Source organism: Saccopteryx bilineata, chromosome 6 (assembly GCF_036850765.1).
Source record: "Saccopteryx bilineata isolate mSacBil1 chromosome 6, mSacBil1_pri_phased_curated, whole genome shotgun sequence".
NCBI classification, from domain to species: domain Eukaryota; kingdom Metazoa; phylum Chordata; class Mammalia; order Chiroptera; family Emballonuridae; genus Saccopteryx; species Saccopteryx bilineata.
The window spans coordinates 181,832,019-181,854,007 of NC_089495.1; positions in this window are offsets into that span (position 1 = coordinate 181,832,019).

Consider the following 21,989-nt stretch of genomic DNA (forward strand, 5'->3'; position numbering starts at 1 on the left):
TCCTCTGAAGGTTGAATATTGGCCTCCCTGCCATAATGATGGCGAGAGGTACAAACGTCGAATGCAGAGCCTCAGAGTCTTACAGAGTAAGGAAACTGGAGGTCAGGCGCATGTCCCCTGCTAAGGACAACCTGCCCTTTCACAAGTTCACTCCTTTCCCCTTTGCAACTGTCTGAAGGGAAGCCTATTCAGTGTCCCATCACTCACAGACACATTCAACACCAGCATTCTCCTTGCCCTCTCCCCGCCTTCCAAACTGCTGCAGAACTCCCTCTCTCCACAAAGCCTTAGGACACCTAACTCCATCACTCCCTGTCCCTCTGTACACACTGGCTCCTACAATACCTCATCCACTGAAGACTTCCATACCAGGATGGCAGTCTTTGAAAGTCACTGTAGCTTTTGCCAGTTGGCAACATCCAAGTAGACAACAGAGCCATTATCAGATACCTGCGGTGCTCTGCTGACCTGAACCCAATGACTAACATTTCTACTGCCTTGGCTAATCTATTTCCACTGCCATATCCTGTGTTCAGAATTGTTCCAATTCTAAAATTATAGCTCCAGAAGCCCTTCCTTCAGGCACATTCTTCCGTCTTCCTCCTTCTCTCACTCCCTCACTCATTGAGCCTCCGGTCCTGGCAGCTTCCCTTTTCCTCCAGAATAAGAGTCTCCTCCTGGCTCTCTTTCCTAAGAAGCCTAGCCATTCTGCTTTGTCCTTCCAACTTCTTCTCTACCCATTCATTCCTTATTCCTTTGTCTTTTAACTGTACCTCCAAACCTTAGATCAATCCAACCATATGCTTTCCTCTCCTTCTGCATTCAGACAAATGCTGGTAGGAAAATAACATGTGACTTTGCAGATGGGTGACACTGTTGAGAGGTACAAGACTTTGAAAACAGATCTATAGAATTATGAGTTCCCAGGACACATGAATAATCCCTGGCCTCTGGCGAGAAGTGACTAATTAGCTCCAGACCCCCCACCTCAGTGGAAAGCTCGTGGGAAGACAGGCTCAACCCAGGTGGATAACTGTATTACACTTTAGATAACTTGGTCACAGTCCAAATTCTTTTATACAATCAACTCTCAAGTTTAACCAAGTCTTTTACAGTTATGGAATTTTGTTGTATGCAATGCCATGTAAAATTAGTGACATTTAGAAATCATTTTTACATTTCAGTGGCATTTGTTTGAAAAGGCATTGACCTATACTGTTAAATAATGTGCTTAATGATGGGGTCCAAAGAGGGTAATGCAATGGTGGTAGACATGCATCACATAGCTGCAAGCCAAAATGACAGCTTTAAAGGATCTCGGGGCTTAAGTTCAAATATCTTTTTACTTAACAACATTATGTTAAAAAAAAAAAAACAAACCCTACCTCCCAAACCTGTATTAATCACTGACTCTTTCCAAAGTCATCTTCATTTCTTTCTTTCTTTCTTTCTTTCTTTCTTTCTTTCTTTCTTTCTTTCTTTCTTTCTTTCTTTCTTTCTTTCTTTCTTTCTCTCTCTCTCTCTCCCTCCCTCCCTCCCTCCTTCTTTCTTTCTTTCTTTCTTTCTTTCTTTCTTTCTTTCTTTCTTTCTTTCTTTCTTTCTCTCTCTCTCTCTCTCTCTCCCTCCCTCCCTCCCTCCCTCCCTCTTTCTTTCTTTCTTTCTTTCTTTCTTTCTTTCTTTCTTTCTTTCTTTCTTTCTTTCTTTCTTTCTTTTCTTTCTTTCTTTCTTAGTAAGAGGAGAGGAGATAGAGAAACAGACCTCCCACATGTGCCCTGGCCAGGATCCACCCAGCAACCCCCATCTGGAGTTGATGCTTGAATCAACCAGGCTATCCTCAGCACTTGGAATCTACACTCAGACCAACCAAGCTATCCTCAGCACCCAGGCAACGCTCAAACCAATCAAGCCATGGGCTGTGGAAGGGTATGAGGGAGAGAAGGGGGAGAGTAGCAGATGGTCACTTCTCTTGTGTGCCTTGACCAGGGATCAAACCCAGGATATCATATGCTGGGCAGATGCTCTATCCACTGAATGCACCCAGCCAGGGTCATCATCTTCCATTTCAAATCCACTTAACCGATAGATCATAGTAATATCTCATGTATTCAACTTCATTTCACATTAGTAATTTTTCCACGTAACTGATGATTCCCACCATCATTAAAACATAGATCTGTTAGCCCTCTTTTCTAAAATTAATGGAATTCTTCCCTACCATATTAGAGGTAATGTAAAAACAACATTTGGCTATTTCTTGAACTTGCAGGATCCTCTTGTTAAAACTCAATTATAGAAATTGTAACATCTGTTTGGCTGCTCCAAGAAGTTTTATGATTCCCTCTGGGTTTCTGCCTCAGTTCCCAAAGTTGAGGAGGCTAAAACAATGTCCTATAGATAAACTTGTAGTTAAATCACAATAAATGTGTGCCATTATCTCAGCAGTACCAGGAACTTCAGTAATGGCCTCCCAACATTCTCCTGCAAGTTGTCCCTTTCCAGTTAACACCAGAAATCATCTCTGAGGTCTATGGAGAGTAACATAATCCACTCAAAAATAGGGGGGAAAACCCCATTGGTCATTGTTAAACATTCTCACATCATTTTTGTTTTCAAAGTAAAGACAACGTCACTCAATCCCAAGGTGGCTTTGATGAGTTTATATTTATTTGTCTGCAGAGCCTGGTGAACAGGGTGGGACAAAGGTCAAATGACTTTACCACTCTGGATTTCAAGGTCCCTAGTTCTCAGCCAAGGGTGAGAGCCCGGCTTCTCTGTCCTTCCAGACTCCAAAGCCCGTGCTTCCCAACCCCCCTCACCCTACAGTGCATCTGAAAGCGCTGTGAAGAGCATGATGAGCTTCATCAATAGGACGGCAAAGCCGACACACCCAGAGAGCTATTGGCAGGAACATCACTCACCTTTTATGCCTACTGATCTAATCTATCAGGCACTCAGTAAACGTTTAATGAACAAATGAATAACGGGACTCACCTTGATACTGTTATAAAGGAATCGATAATGTAAAACAAATTTTGTCCCCAAAGCTAGAAATTTATATGGAGCATATCCAGATTGAACTTGGTCACCAGAAACCTCTATGGAAAGCAGGGTGGCAAATTCTCAAAACTAGGCCCAAGGAGTTTTCCTTAGAAAATGGCTCAAATAATTGAAATGATCGCTTCCATAGTCAACATGGTAACTTCCAGTGAGAAACTAGTTTTAAAAATTAGCTGCTCCACTTTGTGGAAGCCCAGTAGTTCTATCAAGGTAAGTTACACTGAAGACATGACACTGTACTGTTAATTACTGATAGAAGAAATTTTGATTATTAGAAAGAGAAAATATAAAACAGTGTTGACCATGTTGCATGAGAAATTGTTGAAGGGACTGGGGAAATTTAGCTTGTAAAAAAAAAAAAAAAGAAAGAAAGAAAGAAAATAAAGGTGAGCTATGGGAACATGATGGCCTCCAAATTAATCTCTCTTAATGCAAAGGAGGGAATAGATTTATTCTACTTAGCTCCAAGAGCCACCAAGCAATATTAAATAGATGCAGATTTTAAGGAAGAGCCTCTTAGCAAATGAAAGTCCCTAGGAATACGTCAGGCCCTTCGAAAAAGTCACCTCACTTTCATGGTATCAAATCCTAAGGGAGTCTGACCTGTGGTGGCGCAGTGGATAAAGCGTCGACCTGGAAATGCTGAGGTCGCCGGTTCGAAACCCTGGGCTTGCCTGGTCAAGGCACATATGGGAGTTGATGCTTCCAGCTCCTCCCCCCTTCTCTCTCTCTCTCTGTCTCTCTCTCTCTCTCTGTCCCTCTTTGTCTCTTTCTCCCTCTCTCTCTCCTCTCTAAAATGAATAAATAAAATAAAATTAAATTAAAAAAAAAAAAAGAAATCCTAAGGGAAGAAAAGTAGCAGCCAGGTGGGGTCTCACAATACACCTGCCTGATGGCTTTTCTCCAAAGCAGCTGAAAAGCCTCTCTCCAGTTATGACCCAGAAAATGAAGAGGACCAACATGAGAGGCCAGATGAACGATTCTTTTAGAGTCCACCCCACTGCAGTTCTCCATTATTTAAAACTGACCAGGTGAGAACCAGGTGGCGGACACAACAGGAACTAGATTTCCAGAGGGCTCCAGATTTGTGGTCCATAGCACATAAAACTAAAGCCCGTTCTTTGCTCTAAGCACAAGAAATAGTTACTGAAATTAAAACACAGGCAGCAACTGAGTCAAATGGTGAGAACTGCCCTCCCTGACATTTCTAAATATGCCAGAGAAACTCTCAACCACATGTTATAACTTTATAAATTATGTGTAAACATGACCTCTGAAATAATGCCAAGGTCGATGAGGCTGAGAGTGACTTCTTTAGTGAGTCATAGCTGGGACAGTCATTTTCAAACTCTGCATGCAATTTTCCGCGTCTTTTCCAAAATCAGCAATGCAGTGCGTGCTCACATGGGTCAGGCTTCCTCCCGCCTGCTTCCCATCCCCCATCACATGTGATTTTCCCGGTGATCATTCTCTGCTTCGGCTCAGGACGCGTCACCCTACTATTCCTATCCTTCCTTTTCTTCTCTCCATCCTTCACTACTGGAACTTCCATAAATCCTCCATGACAACTACAGGAAATTTACAAATAAAAAAGGAAAACCAGGAAAATCTCAACACCGATATTTCGTGCTAATTTTGATTTCTGCCTCTGCTATACTGATTCTAACAAACGGAAGCGACTCGGGCAATTCTGTGAGAATGTCTAAGCTTTCTCGCCTAAAATACTTTCCTAATAATATAACTAAAATTTCGGGAGCACAGATTTGTTTAGGCAACTTTATAATATGGGTTTCTATAAGGATTTTTATTTTAAAGATAAGGAAATCTTTCTAAACTGACACTCTTGCCCTGGCCGGTTGGCTCAGCGGTAGAGCGTCGGCCTGGCGTGTGGGAGACCCGGGTTCGATTCCCGGCCAGGGCACATAGGAGAAGCGCCCATTTGCTTCTCCACCCACCCCCCTTCCTCTCTGTCTCTCTCTTCCCCTCCCGCAGCCGAGGCTCCATTGGAGCAAAGATGGCCCGGGCACTGGGGATGGCTCCTTGGCCTCTGCCCCAGGCGCTAGAGTGGCTCTGGTCGCGGCAGAGCGACGCCCCGGAGGGGCAGAGCATCGCCCCCTGGTGGGCAGAGCTTCGCCCCTGGTGGGCGTGCCGGGTGGATCCCGGTCGGGCGCATGCGGGAATCTGTCTGACTGTCTCTCCCCGTTTCCAGCTTCAGAAAAATACAAAAAAATAAAATAAATAAATAAAAAATAAACTGACACTCTTAGGAAGTGAAGGAAATGAGATTCAAGCTACATCCACATGCTGTGCAGATTGAGCATTTAATTGCTACATTATTTTTCGATCAGCCCACAACAGTTTAAAACCTCAGATTCCACTCTGGTTTCTGCCATTTTATCCATTTTATTGTCCTTTTCATATCAGTAATTGGCAAGTCTTCTTTCCTCTAAATCTCCGAGGGAATGTCTCATCCTTGACAAGTCTACCACCATACCTGCGTAAACCTGGGATGCTGAGTTCCCTGGTTCAAAACCCCGAGGTCACCAGCTTGAGTGCAGGGTGGCTGGTTTGTGTGCAGGAACACAGACATGATCCCAAGATAGCTGGCTCGAGCTCAAGGTCGCTGGTGTGAGCAAGGGGTCACCAGCTCTGCTTGAGCTCTCTCCCGCATCAAGGCACAGATGAGAAGGAATCAATGAACAAAGTAAAGCCACTATGAGTTGATGCTTCTTATCTCTCTCCTCCCTCTTTCTCTCCCTTCTCTCTCTTTCTAAAAAAAATTAAAAATAAAAAACAAAAATCCCAAGTGTCAAAAAAAAACCACTTGCATGTCTCCCTTGGAAATGTCACTTTAAAATCCACGCGGCAGGCCCTGGCCAGTTGGCTCAGTGGTAGAGCGTTGGCCTGGCGTGCGGGGAACCTGGGCTCGATTCCCGGCCAGGGCACATAGGAGAAGCGCCCATTTGCTTCTCCACCCCCCCCCCTTCCTGTCTGTCTCTCTCTTCCCCTCCCGCAGCCAAGGCTCCATTGGAGCAAAGATGGCCCGGGCGCTGGGGATGGCTCCTTGGCCTCTGCCCCAGGCGCTAGAGTGGCTCTGGTCGCGGCAGAGCGACGCCCCGGAGGGGCAGAGCATCGCCCCCTGGTGGGCAGAGCGTCGCCCCTGGTGGGCGTGCCGGGTGGATCCCGGTCGGGCGCATGCGGGAGTCTGTCCGACTGTCTCTCCCCGTTTCCAGCTTCAGAAAAATACCAAAAAAAAAAAAAAAAATCCACGTGGCAATGCTTATTAAATTTAATAGTGCACACAGCCTTTGATGTTGCAGCCCTGCCCCTGGAGGTTAACCCTGTAGGTGTATAAGCAGAATATGCACAGGGTACAGTGTGAGTTCTCCACAAGGGGGAATGTTGAATAAACCGTAGCATAGTTGTAACATGGAAAACAGCACAGTCATTAAAAGGAATGGAGTAAATCCATCCTGGTAGATAACTGTAAGATACATCTTATATTTGCAAAAAAAAAAAAAAAAGAAGATTAAAAATTTTAGGATAGTGAGACTCTTCTGCATAATACTGTTAAAGTGAATACATTTGTCAAACCCCATTGAATTTAAAACACAGAGAAGCCTAACTCTGGATTTAGTTAGAAATATAATAGTAATACTGCATAATAATGTATCTATTTATATTTTGGCTTATCGATTTTAACAAAAGAACTACACTAATAGGAGACATTAGGAATAAGAGAAACTGGGGGAGGAGGTACATGGGATCTTTGTGCTTTCCACTCAGTCTTTATGTAAAGTTAAAACTGCTCAAAATTTCTATAAGTTTAAAATAGAGATCACGATACATTTATTTAAATATATTATAATAATGAGCAGAGAGAAAGCTGTAGCTTGTGAACCTCAGTTGCAGGAAGAAGGGGAATATGAGGAGTGAATGAGAAAATTAAGCCCCCCAAAAAGGATTTTTTTTGGTTTTTAAACTCACAGGATGAAAACAATAGGTATTCTATTATCTAATTCCTGTAGAAGTGTGTGTGTGTGTGTGTGTGTGTGTGTGTGAAAGGGAAAATGAATATTTTTCAAGGTCATTTCGAGTCTTTAATTCTATCACTTCATAAGTGTTTCTTTTCTCAACTCTTCTTCAAACCAGGAGGCAGGGATAATCGTTGGTAAGAAATTATCTTTAACTGAGGAGCTGATCTTAAGACTGCGCTTTGCACCAAGCAACATAGGTGAATTTGAAGTTGCTCAAGGTGGTAACTTAGATCGTGGTTTGTTTCTTTTTCTTATTCATTCCAAAGCCAACACCAAACATGAGTGTTCTACAGGAAAGCTTGGGGACTTCTTCCGGTGATTGTCAGCACACCTTATACAATTTTTTTCTTTTGATTGCTTTTAAGCAAGATTTTAAGATCTTGATTGAGGAAGCCGACATTAAACACACACACACACACACACACACACACACACACTTCAGTGCACCAAAACAAAGGTCTTCATTAAAAAGATGCACATTTGTAAAATTTCAGCTGTAAAGACATAATTTCATGCACATATTTGGAGACTAAAATCCAGAAGTCCTCTGGTTAACTCTACTTAAACAATGAAATAAAGCTCTCAGACCTCCTAAGTGTAGCATACTCAACTAGGGTTTGTTGCGAGAGGTTTCGCATACCTCAAGGAACAATTTCCAACCATATCCTTCAAGGCATATTTTCCTTTAATTAAACCTAATCCCTGTTACCTCCTGGTGGCCTCTGTGGGGCTGGGTTTTCAAGAGTCACTGTGTTGTCTGATTTCCTTTCTGAGATAGTTAGTTACAAACACGGCCAGTCCCTCCCATACTCTGCCTATTGAACCCTGAAAAAAAACTGTGAGCAGGAAACAGCCAGGGCCCCTCTGCAGGGTTTACGTGATGAAATGCTGCTCACAATGACTTGTCCCCGCAATTTTCACACCTGGGGCTCTTGAGCTTTGAGGGTGCAGGTGGCTTACTGCAGGAGTAATTAGTTCCGTGTCATTAGTTATTTATATGGAGCTTATCACCCCGGGTTGGCAATTTTTGTTGACTCCAGGCTGCAGGTGCACAAAGGCAAAGTACATCTGAAGCTCGGCCTCTGAAAGGCAGAGAGAACACGGTGCTCTTCGAGGCCATCTTCCAGGCGTGCTCTGGGAAAGGCCATGTCATTCATAGCAACCGCAGGGTTTTGAGAGTTGACAAGTAATTTCAAATGGTGACTCACCATGGCTACAGTTGCAAAGGTAACTTTGCTTGACTCACACAGAATTCTGTTTTTAATATGTATTTTACAGGAAAATGGTCTTCCCGTTTTGTGACTGAAAAAAAGGAGGGAATAAGAGTCCAAAGTCATCGTCTTATCATTCGGATCTAATTATTCTTGGAAAACTCAAAGTATTTGAAGTCAGGAATTCTTAGTGACTCCACCGTCAGAACTTCCAGGTGAATCTGACGTCGATGGTGCTTATCAATACATAATTTCCTTCTTACCAACTCAATTTCTCTAATCTTGGCTCAAGCCATTACTGAGAGAAGTTGCTCCCTGGTTGTCGTAATGCTTTCTTTCTTTTTTTTTTTTTTTTTTTTTTTTGTATTTTTCCGAAGCTGGAAATGGGGAGAGACAGTCAGACAGACTCCCGCATGCGCCCGACCGGGATCCACCCGGCACGCCCACCAGGGGGCGACGCTCTTCCCACCAGGGGGCGATGCTCTGCCCCTCCACAGCGTCGCTCTGTTGTGACCAGAGCCACTCCAGCGCCTGGGGCAGAGGCCGAGGAGCCATCCCCAGCGCCCGGGCCATCTTTGCTCCAATGGAGCCTCGGCTGCGGGAGGGGAAGAGAGAGACAGAGAGGAAGGAGGGGGGGGGGTGGAGAAGCAAATGGGCGCTTCTCCTATGTGCCCTGGCCGGGAATCAAACCGGGGACCCCTTGCACGCCAGGCCAATGCTCTACCACTGAGTCAACCGGCCAGGGTCCATAATGCTTTCCATATGAGGTGAAACTCTTCAGCCTTCCTCTACTTTCTTCCCTGATGTTGGTTTCCCATCTATTTCTAGTTCTGCGTTCTCCAAAGGAAAGAGAAGGATACAGGTCTTCCTTACCTAGAAGATTTCTGGTTCATGATTTTACTGTGTTTGGAAAACAGAACTAGTTCAGATCCATTTATTGAAAACTTGAATCTTCCTTCATAGTAGTTTGAAAGCAAGGACTCTCTGAAGCTCATACCTCAATGGGAAAGAATTTTTTGCAATTATTACTTTTTTTATGCTTCCTCCATCTTAAGGTAGATGTTAGGTGCCACCTCCTCTTCGGTGCCTCAGTTTCCTCTCCACTCACTCGCTATAGAAAGTGAGCCAGAATCAAGTTTAAAGCTCTCGCAGGAGCGCCAGCATCTCCTAACTGCATTTCCAGAAATTTCCAGATGCTGATAATAAATCACACTTTGAGTTGCAAGGTTCTAGAGCATAAATGTAAAATCAATTTTCTTCCTTCCAATTGGATAGGCTTCCAGTTTCACCCTCAAAGAGTGGTCCTATGCCACCCGATGAAAAAGAATCACCAACCTAACCCAACATCATCCTACTTTCTCCCATGAATTCTGTATTTCAAATTAATTTTGTATTCCACCTCTCTATTTTTTATGGTGAGAAAATTCTGCCCCATATAAAGTCAGTTGTATACTGAGAAGGAAAAGTGAATGTTTACAGCTGGGGGTGGGGCACGCTTGTGCCTCTTCCTTCACAATATAAAAAAAGTCACTTTCACACTGTCTATTGGAGGCTCTCAAAGTGAGATCATCACTGAGCATATACTCTGTGGTCAAAAATCTAGGGGATTTTGCATTTAATTCCTAGGAGACCATGAATAGCATCAGTCAAATAAATGTAACACTTGTTTGGAAGTTACAGGGCTCATCTCCACTTTGCCATAAACTTAGTTTGGTTTAGACATAAATCACATGCCGCTCTTTCACGGCTTGAGGTACAGTTCCCTCATTCGTAAGGTAGCTATATAATTTATCATTTAAACCAGACATTCTTGAAAGGAATAGGAGGTGCTATTAGAGGTGTTTGGTCATAATCCTACAGATGGTAGCTTCGCCCCCTTGGTTCCTCAGCCAAGTACATGCATCAAATGTGTGAACCTGCAAAGAGAGTCTTTACTCTTTGGAAAATAAGAAATTGCTTTGGACAGAACAGAGATGGCTCAAGTGTCTCCCAGGTCTAAAATTTTCAACACATGAATCAGAAAATTTTGAAGCAGGAACTCATGACTACCATCGTTTTTCATAACTCTAAATAAAGAGGAATTAATGTGCCTCTCAATTGTGTCAGTATGTTTCTACTTGTCTTGCTTAACTCAAAAGTGTATTTGAAGCTCTAGAACAGGGGTCCCCAAACTTTTTACACAGGGAGCCAGTTCACTGTCCCTCAGACCATTGGAGGGCCGGACTATAAAGAAAACTATGAACAAATCCCTATGCACACTGCACATATCTTATTTTAAAGTAAAAAAACAAAACAGGAACAAATACAATATTTAAAATAAAGAACAAGTAAATTTAAATCAACAAACTGACCAGTATTTCAATGGGGACTATGCTCCTCTCACTGAGCACCAATGAAAGAGGTGCCCCTTCCGGAAGTGTGGTGGGGGCGGATAAATGGCCTCAGGGGGCCGCATGCGGCCCGCGGGCCGTAGTTTGGGGACCCCTGCTCTAGAATATCAAACTAGGGGACGGAGTGGCCATGGTAGACTCTACAAATCCACAAGTCTCAAAGTCCCGAGTGCACAAAGAATGCTTCCTCAACAACTAAAATATCCCGCTAACCACGTATTACTTTGACTCATTCAGAAATAGCAAAGAGTGTTTTGTTGGTATTTGGTTAGAAGTTATTTTTCTGGGTTTTTCCCCCTTGTTAAATAAACAAGACTTATATGGTTTCTTGAAAAGGTGAGCATATTGCATCCTCAAAGGTTTTCAAAAGTTTCAACAGACTGAAAAAAGATATTAATAGTTCTCCCAACCCCACAAAACAAATTAAATCAGAAGAAAAATGCAGGTGATCATCACAGAGAAAACACAAAAAATTCCAGAGAAATAGCAACCTTTCTAAATGTTCCGGTGGTGTACGTGCGCATCCCAGAGATCGGGAATAATTTCTGTCGCTTACCATCACAGGACAAAAATAAGTCCGTAGACGTTGCGCTGTGGCAGCCTTCCTGCAGGTCGACCACTAATTCAGGAAACCTAAAATACCTAACTTTTCTCCAGAACATGCACAGATTTCTGTTTTTCTTCATGGTTTTATTTCCCACTAAACCTCCCAGTCTGAAGTCTAACTTTCAAAACTTGACTCTCAAAATCTGAACACTAGTTTTAAACCACTGTCACAAACTACAGGAGAATCAAGAAGCCAAGAGACATTTAATGGGCACTTGGTGTTTTCCTAGAAGCGCCCAATAATAGATGAAGTGCTGCTTTTCAGGTTCCATTGTTTTTTTCATCAGCTAAACCAGCAGTTTTCAACCTTTTTTCATCGCATGGCACACATACACTAATTACTAAAATTCTGTGCCACATGAAAAGATATATTTTTGGCCGGGCTGATAAAAAATATAGGTATAATATATATTCATTCACACTAGATGGCTATTGTGTTGGCTGCTGTCATTTTTTATCCGACAATCTAAGGGAAAAGAGGCCCATGCCCCTGACTCAATAGTCAGGTATTGCATGTTTTAAAAATTCTTATGGCACAGTGGTTGAAAATCGTTGATCTAAAGTATGTTTTCCTTAAAAGATATTATTAAAATATAGAAAGGTTGGGTTATTTGTGCTATTAATTTACTGGGGAACATTTTTTTTTTCATATTCTGTTGCATGAGATTTTAGAACTGTTTCCATATATTTCTGCATCGCTAATTCCAAATCTGAAATCTGTTTTTTGGTGCATGCTCTAGTTTATACGCAATTTTAATTTTTTTTGTTGCAGTTAATGGTGTACATTGGTTTTGAAATTGGAGTTAAAGGGCAACGACTCTTGGATTGAACATAACCACAATGCAATTAATGTTTTACAAACATCACTTTTACATAATTGTAGTTATTTTTAAATGTAAAAAATTATTATCTGATAAAAACACCCTCTTATTTTAAGATTGAATCATGGCTTCTTGGAGTAGGTGTAAATGTAAGAATAGTCCTGACACCTTCTGTTATATATGTGGCTGTTACACACTTCAACGTCAAAGGCGCAATATTTCATCATTTGTGACCTGTGCATATATTGCCTATTTTCAAGTTCCCCTTGGGGATCAAGACAAGAATTGGGCTCCTCATATTGTGTGTCATAATTGTGAGGAAATGCTTCATGATGGGAAAAAAAGGAAAACACAAAGGAATGCCTTTTGGTATTCCCATGGTTTGGTGTGAACCTATGAACCACAGCAGTGACTGTTATTTCTGTCTGATCCATACAAAGGGCATCGGCAAGAAAAAATGGCATATGATTGCATATCCTAGTATTCCTTCAGCAATACAACCTATCCCACACTCTGTCACACTCACAGTTCCAGTTTTCAATAGTTTTATTTCTTCTAAGGACGAAGAAAGTGAACATGGTGATCAAGTGTATTTTGATAAGATGCATGAGGAAATGGTTGTAGAATCTGAAGGGTCTTCTTCTGATGCCAAGCAGTCATTAACCCCTCAGCAGTTTAGTCAACTTGAATTGAATGACTTAGTAAAAATGACATAAAAATTGTCCTCAACTTTCTGAAGTATGAGGAGCATAACTGGATCATTTGTGTGGATATTAAAGTGGTAAATTTCCTGCTAGGACAACAGAGAGGTTTCACGAAGTATCCTTGCTTTCTGTGTTTGTGGGACAGCCGAGCTCGGGAGAAACACTGGACACAGAAGGAGTGGCTGAAACATAAAGCTCTGGAAATAGGAATGCAAAATATTGTGAATGAACCTGTAGTTAATCAAGACAGGATCATCTCCCCCCCCCCCAGCTTCACATCAAACTTGGCTTAATGAAGCAGTTTGTTCAGGCTTCGAATAGAGAAAGTGAATGCTTTCAACATATTATTTCTGCTTTTCCTGCCTTGTCTTTTGAGAAAAGCAGGTGTATTCGATAAACCTCACATTTGAACCCTCATACATGAAGAAGAATTTGCCAGGAAGATGAATAAGGAGGAGAAAGCAGCATGGCAGTCTTTTGTGGCAGTTACAAAGAACTTCCTTGGCAACAAAAAGCAGAAAACTATGAACTTCTGGTTCAAAGGATGCTGTTGGCTTTCCGCGACATTGGATGTAACATGAGCATTAAGATTCACTTCCTGAACAGTTACCTTGATCAGTTTCCTGAAAATCTTGGAGCTGTTAGTGATGAGCAGACTACTGCTGGAGCATCAAATGAGATTGTCCTCAACAAGTGCACAAACGCAAGAGCTACAAACGCAAATTTTTGCCTGAATAAAATTTAAATAAGTTTTTGAAAATTTTATGATTAAAATAAGTTTTTTAATATGTTCTATTTTGAAATTGTAGACAAATTCTGATGCAATCATATCTTTTAGTATATTTACTGCAGTATTTAAATTATTACATTTTCACAAAGATGATGCCCAAGAAGACATTCTATTTCATCATGTCAAACTAAATGTTGAAAATTTTACAATAAGATGAAAACCTAAAATCTTAAATTGTAAAAAAAACCTGTAGCTTACAGAGAAAAACTAATGTCAGATTTGAGATCAGCATACTCGAATTAGGTAAGAACAAGTTTTTTTGTGGATGCAACAAATATTTTGTTCCCCAGTGTTATCCATCATGACAGAATATTACAAAATATATTTAGGAAGAACTCATAATATGCAAAACAATAGTATTAATAACTTTTTTCTAAAACTATTTTTATAAAATAAAATACCTTTATATTATAGAAGTATTCTTTATTATTCACATATTTTTAGAGTATGATTTCTCTAATATAAAATAAGTATGAGATGGTCATTATGATTATGAGAAATCAAAATCTAGGACTATTTAAAGAGAAATGTGGTTTTAATGTTTTCAGTATATAAAGTAATAGGAAGCAAGCTACTAAGTAAGCTATTCCAAATAAACACTATGCTAGATCTTGTTGAATGAACAGACAAGTATCATTTATAATTAACATACTTTTGTTTGAGTATGTTTGAGAGTGTGTGTGTATGTGTGTGTGTATGTGCCTACCTGTAGCACTGTTTTGTTGTTATTCATTTACCAAATATTAATTTGAATGTCTTTGCATGTGGAAAAAACTTTCAAAGCATTTGGCATACTCTGCTAGGAAAAAAAAATCAAACAATTCTTGCATTTGTAGATCTTTTGTCAACAAACGGTAATCTCAATTAATAGGTAAGTGCTTTGCAATATAGAGAAAGCAGAGCTAGAGGTGGATCATCAGTAATGTTAGGAATATGGGTAAGGAGAACCACAGGGTCAGCAATTAGAGTGTGACCAAGCAATAGTCATAATTAGTCATTGATATTATTATTATATATCTGCAGAGTCTCCAAGGCAAGATGATTACCTTATTTGACAGAGGATTAAGTGAAAATGCAAAAATTTTATAACTTGCTGAGAAGTTAACATGTCAGGGACAAACAAGACTAAAGCCACTGCCAAAGCTCTTATAGTGGCTAGTTTAAGTGGTGAAATAAAAACATAATTTCCCTCTTTTTATTTTTTATATTTTATTTTATTATTTTATTTTAGTGACAGAGAGAGAAAGAGAGAGAGAGAGAGAGAGAGAGAGAGAGGGAGAAGGACAGATAGAGATGAGAAGCATCAATTCTTTGTTGTGGCACCTTAGTTGTTTATTGATTACTTTCTCATATGTGCCCTGACCGTGGGGGTGGGAAGGTACAGCAGAGTGAGTGACCCCTTGTTTAAGCCAGTGACCCTAGGCGTCAAGCCAGGGACCTTTGGGCTCAAGCCAGAGACCATGGGGTTATGTCTCTGATCCCATGCTCAAGCCAGTGACCCCAGGTTCAAGCTGTGAGCCTGCACTCAAGTCAGTGACCTAGGCGTTTCGAACCTGGCTCGTCTGCATCCCAGTCCAACACTCTATCCACTGCACCACAGCCTAGTCAGGCTGCCCTCCCTTTTTAAAAATATAACAAGTCGATATTCTCAGGGAGTCAGTGCTGTGGGAGGAGGTCTCATGGATGACAAGAATTGCATCTTATGAAGCTGCTAACAGTTCAGATTCTGAGTGGGATGGGAGGCTAGGGGTTTCAGCGAAATGCTCACCTCCTTGCTTTCAGAAGTGAAGGGATCATTGTTAGAGCTGCCCCACTGAGGCTGTGTCTGCCACCATGTCCTCACATTATTGTACTTATTTCCCTTAATGCATTGTTTTGGCTCAGTCATAACTTATTAAATTGAGAAGGTCATTTTGAGCTCAGAGGAGACCCAAGCACAGGATGAGCTCAGCCTCACTTATTCATGGCTTGTCTCATCCAGAGCCTGCAGAGAATGCCCTTCCCAGGGTCTGTACCCCTAGGGAGCAAATGTTTCCTCAAGAAAACACTCACCCCCAGTTGACCTTCCTCAAATAACCTTGCTCCTCGAGCCTTGAAGACAGCCTGAGACCATCACTGTGCATTCAACAAGCCCAACCATGTCTACTCTGCCATATTGTGCCTGTCATGATGCTAGTTCTGAAATCACACAGGAACCACTGAAGGGGACCAACCACTCCCTCTGTCTGAGATGGCATCCACAAAGAAATGGGACTCCTTGTCAACCAGCTTGAACCAATGGCAGTGAACTCTGACCACAGCTGCGGCCAGCCTTTAAAACCAAGGGCTCTATTGCTCTTGTGTGTTGGCAAATAACCCAGTCATCTGCTCCTGGCTTTCCGATACTCCACTTAACAGGGTCAAATTAGTCGGTTCTTGCTAATTCTTCTAAGTAATAAATTATTCTTTGCCACTTGCTGTCAGAGTTGTTTTAGGAGTCTCACAGGGGCAGGCAAGTCAGAAAATGAGAACTCTTAACAAATGCTGGCAAACCACCCTGCCCTTGATGTAGAGGAAAAGATCTACAGGCTGTTAAAAGGACCTCCCTCTGGTTAATAGGGTACTGGCCTGATCCAAATCCATGTTGATGGAAGAAAGAAAACGGGCTTGGGAAGAGGTGGGATAGAGTGGTGAAGTACATTTCTTCTTAAAGAAATAGCAGTCATTTCCCTTCTGCGTACATTGGCATGCCACCCTTCCTGGTTATCTGCGGAGAGCCTGACCTGGGGTTTTTCATTCTGTTGCACTCGCTGTTGCCACCTGCTGGTAACATGTCATGATTGAAGTACAGGGCATAGTGGTGGGGGTATTCTTAAGGGAAGCACAAACTGGAAGCTTAAAACCAAATCAAAAGTTTTTATGTCCTAGGAACTCAGTTGTTTTTTTTTTTGAGATAGGAAAAAGAAAATTCCAGAGAGCAAAGAGAAAAAAAACAGACACACACTCAACTTTCAGGATGTTCTAGTATGTTTCAGCCCTGTTATTCTACCAATACAAGAAATTAACTGCCATTCTCTTTCTCTTGACAAGGTATGTTAGACATGTATTCTTCTCACCACTGGACACAGACTGTATTAATTGTTTATTTATAACACAAAAACTTTTCAATATCATAGAAATTGACCTCAAATGGAAGATTGCTTTTAGATTTCCCTAAGAAAACTCTCAGGGCAAACGATGACCTCTTCTGCCTGTTTTCAAGAAGCCTGGGTAGGGAGCGGGGGTTACAAGGTTCTGGCACGGCACACCACACCATTTATAAAAGAACCCTTAGGAGTATGTGTACTAACACTCAGAAAAACCAAGGGTAAGCAAATTGTTTGAAGTAAAGCAAATCTATTTTTAAAAGGCCCATACTGAGCTCTAATTTGCTTTGGAATATGAAATGGAAATACATTTCCTTAGATTTCTGGACCCTTGTAAAGAGCCAGCCCCATGGTCTATTCTTCCTTGGAAATTCAACCCATTGGAAGGCACTGTATAAAGCTGTGCATGTTTAACTTGTTAGTTTATGGTCACACAATAGGAAGGTTTCAAATGAAAATACACCCCAAGTGTCAGGAAGTTCAAGAGTTAAGGTCCCACAGCAATCTTTACACACACCCACAGAGCACAAATGCCACATCATAAAAGAGGTTTAAAATGTTTCTCTCGTAGGAATGCCCAATATTGAATAGGCCCAGCATGGACAACTTAACACTTACATGTATTCCAATCCTGAGGTTTAATTTGTAAAATGAGCTGTGTTTTAATATAGATATTAATTTCTCATCTCCTGGTCAATGTTCACAATCAGAACGGCATTGCTGAGGGACTCCTGGCCATGCCCTGAACCCTCTTCTTCTCTATACATTCTCTGTGGGTTATCTCATCCAGATCAACAATCTTTAAATCTATGTATCTTCTATTCTAGAGATTCTTAAATCTATATATTCATTCCTAATTTCTCCCCAGAACTCCCAGATTCATTGCCAACTGCCCACCTGAGAAATCACCAGCATCTCAAATCTAACATGCCCCAAAGTGTAACAATTTGTAATGTTAGCCAAACCTGGTCTTCTATCATTTCTTCATTGCAGTAAATGACACTAAAACCCTCCCAGTTACTCAGGTAAAAATATATGAAAGCTAACTTTGGTCAGACTCTTTGTCTCTCAGACCTTATGCATAAGCTGTCAGGAATTCTTGTTGAATCCATAGGCATCAAATTCTCTAAAAATCTAATTCTCCCTATTTCTACTGCTGCTATCTGTATTAGCCCATTATTAGGGTATAAGTCATTCTAGAATGCAGTGCCCTAGAACAACAAGGATGTATTTTTTCATCCAGTTTCTAAGGGTCAGGAATTGGGAAGGGACTCTGATAGGTGGCTCTGGCTTGGGTTCTTGTGTGAGGTTGCAAACTATCAAGTGTGGCTTCAGTCACCTCAACTGGGGAAGAGGCCCCCTCTGAGGTGGTGCACGGAGTTACCCATGGCACAGTCCCTTGCTGGCACCTGTCTAGAGGCTTTAGTACCTTGTGACATGACTTCTCCTTAGAGTGGTTCATAGCATAGTATGTAGTCCACTGCTCCCAGAGTAAAAGACTCAAGACAGAGAGACCAAGATGGAAGCCACAGTCTTTTATAATCTAATCTCAGAAGCAACAGAATGTCACCCCTGCTATATTCTGTGGGTCACACTGAATATCCCTGAAAAAATGTAGGAGTTGGCTACACAGGAGTAGAAGCCCCAGGAGGAGGGAATTGTTGGAGGCTAGTGTGATGACTGGCCATCACGTCATCGCAGGCGCGCCTCCTCCCTAGACTGCTAGCTGCCTGAAATAGCCTCCTCGCCATTTCCCTGCTTCTCCTCTTGCCATTTCCATTCATTGAGCACTCAGCAGCCAGAAGTATCTTTTTGAAATAAAAACCAAGTCTTGTCATTCTTATATTTAAAACTCTTCAATGGCTTCTTCCCATTTGAATTAGAGGAAGGTCCAGACTCTTAACCTGGCCCTGCCTACTTGTCAGCCCCATTAGCCACCACGCCCAGCCACCATGGTCATATTGCTGTCACTCCAAGGAACCGGGGGCGGGGGTCCTCTTGTTTGGGAGGATGCCCATCACAGTTTAACTGTCGCCTCCAGAAAGGTCAGCACACACGACCCTATTAAAGCACCGATTGATTCTCCCCTGCCCAACTATAACCCTGCCCTCTGCCCCCTACACAAACACAAATGTACTTTTCCCCTGCTCAAAGGATCCTGATTTTATGTTCAAAAGAAGCCAGAGATCTTGATCTCAGAGAATGCAGGCTCCTCTCATCTCTATAAAAGAACCCGTGAGTACTCTAGCAGGCATGGTAATCCCTTCTCTTCAATGATGAAACAAAAGGGCTGAGAAGTGTCATGTGGTCCTACACTGGTTAATGAGAGATGAGGGGATGTCCATGGGGGGGGGGCTTCCCTTCTAAGACAAAAAGAGCAAGTCTGGTCAAGACAACATCTTCTTCTCGGCCACTGCTTTTCTGAGTGTGACTAGTATGAGGCTATAATGTCGGGAGCTCTGATGGTTGAGACTAGCAACCATCTTGTGACTATGAGATAAACAGCATGATCATGATAACCTTACACACTAAGAATGACAAAACAGGAAGATACAGAAAGCCCAGGACTCTGATCTTTGAACCACGACACCATTCCAGGTCTACCAACCTCAACCAGACTCCTTCACATAAAAAGTAATTATATATCCTTAGGACTTAAGACCCTGTTGGTTATATCTTTCTCTTGCATGCACTGAAAATGTTCTTAATTGATATATTCATTTACAGAGAACCTTCTTGCTAGTTGATGATGACTCACTATTAAGGAATCTTAGAGTCTATAGTGCAGGGTGCACTTAAAAATACCCGGGACACAGAACCAACAGAATTATGGAGGCTTATTATTTTTTGCTAAACTTTCTTAAAGCTGTTTAGTAACCAGTTAAGGCTGAAATATACAAGTGACTTATTGTATAAACACTTCCATGGAAAGGCTTGCTTAATAAACCTAGGAGTAATCAAAATTAATCTTTAATGAGTCTGACTACTACTGAGAAATAGTAGGCAAGTGCTTTACCTCAAGTATCTGAGCTTGTGAATTATCTGACCTGATGAGAGAGCCAGTTTTACTAACTCCATTTCACAGATGAGGAAACTGAGGCTCTGACCAGTTAATTTCCCCAGTCATTCAGCTTCTAAGATGCCCAGAGTTTGAAGCCAGGTCCACTGACCTGGTGTTCAGAAGCTTATCTCCAGCACCAGCTTCCAGCCTCCAGCACCAGCCTCAGTCTCCAGCACCAGCCTCCAGCCTCCACCACCAACATCCAGCCTCCAGCCTCCAGCCTCTAGCCTCCAGCACCAGCCACCAGCTTCCAGCACCAGCCTCCAGCCTTGAGCATCAGCCACCAGCTTCCAGCCTCCATCACTAACCTCCAGCCTCCAGCATCAGCCACCAGCTTCCAGCCCCCATCACCAGCCTCAGCCTCCAGCATCCAGCTCTAGCCACCAGTCTCACCCTCCATCCTCCAGCTCTAGCCACCAGCCTCCAGTCTCCAACACCAGCCTCCAGCCTCAAGCTTCCAGCACCAGCTTCCAGCCTCCATCATTAGCCTCCAGCACCAGCCTCAGCCTACAGCCTACAGCTCTAGCCACCAGCCTCCAGCCTCTAACACCAGCCTCCAGACTCAAGCATCAGCCATCAGCTTTTAGCCTCCATCACCAGCCTCCAGCCTCCAATTTCTAGCACCAGCCTCCAGCCACCAGCACCACCCTCCAGCACCAGCCACCAGCCTCCATCACCAACCTCTAGCCTCCAGGACCTGCCACTAGCCTCCAATACCAGCTTCCAGCCTCTAGCACCAGCCACCAGCCTCCAGCACGAGCCTCCTATACCAGCCTCCAGCACCAGCCACCAGCCTCCAGTATCCAGCACCAGCCTCCAGCCTCCAGCATCAGCCACCAGCTTCCAGCCATAGATACTCAGCCTGTGACAGCTTTTCCTAGTTCATGCCATTTATCTTGGTCAGAATTCAATTTAGCACAACCTCTTGGCCACATTTAATCGGCCTCCCTATTTGCACACTTCCCCCATGCACCCTCTCTTCTCCCCATATAACAGCCAGAGAAATCTTTCTTCATTATAAGTCAGATTATATCACTCTTCTTCCCAAATTATCTCCTGCTTTCACATGCTCATCAGGGTAAAAGCTGAAGTTCTTACATGGCTGACTAAGTTTTTGAAAATATTGTCCCCTTTTGTGTTTTGATCTCATTGCCTAAATTTCATCCCGTTGCTCCCTCCTCTTGGGTAAGGGCCTCCTCACTATTCCTCATAGAAGCCAAGTACTCTTTTATATCAGGGCTTTTGCTTATGCTGTTCCTTCTACTTGAGAAGCTGTTCCTCCAGTTACCTGAAAGTTTCATCCTCAATTCTCTACTCAAATGTTTTACTGTCAATGAGATCTTTATTGCAGACCATCTTTGAAGTAGCAACACCTCCCTTCCAACAAACACATACTTCCCCTCCCCTTCTGGAGGCATCTTTTTTTCCGAAACACATATTACAATCTGATACACTATAAAATGCATGGACTGTCTTCCTCCTATTGTCATACAACCTCCTCAAGCATGGGGACTTTGTTTTGCTCAGTGATGTTCCAAGAATTTAAGCATGCTTTGTCATATGACAGGTGCTCAAATGAGTATTTGTTGAACGAATGGATGGATCAACAAATTTATCTTGGGTAGCAAAGTCCCATCACTGCTCTGTGACTGAGTCTAACCACCTATGAAACAAAACAGTGAAGATTAAAGGATCGCCACAATTTTTCCTTTTTCACTTATACCACATAAATCAAAACACAGGCCTGTTCCCAGCTTGAGAACCAAGGGGAAGAGCATCAACCCCAGTAGTTTCTCTCAGCCTTCTACCCCATGGCTTCCTGGGTGGCCCTGGGCAAATCGCTTAACTCTGTTCTTTCAGTTATCCATTTATAGAACAAGGCTAACACTTACCTACCGCACTGGGGAGTTGGAGCATTAATTAATGCTTGTAAAGTGCTCTGGTATTTCTCGATTAAAAGATTCAATTAGAGTAAATTGTTACTATTAGGCAAATGAAAATGAAATAACAAGACTATTCTAGGCACTATAATTCATATATGAAGTCCAGCTTTAAAAAAATAAAAACCATCACCTATATTCTAACGCAAGTCACAAAATATTCTACTCAGTTTTTCCGAGTTTCATCATCTAAGAAGAAATTCAGTGTCAAAACTGAAACATGCTAACTCTCCCTAACCTAGAATGT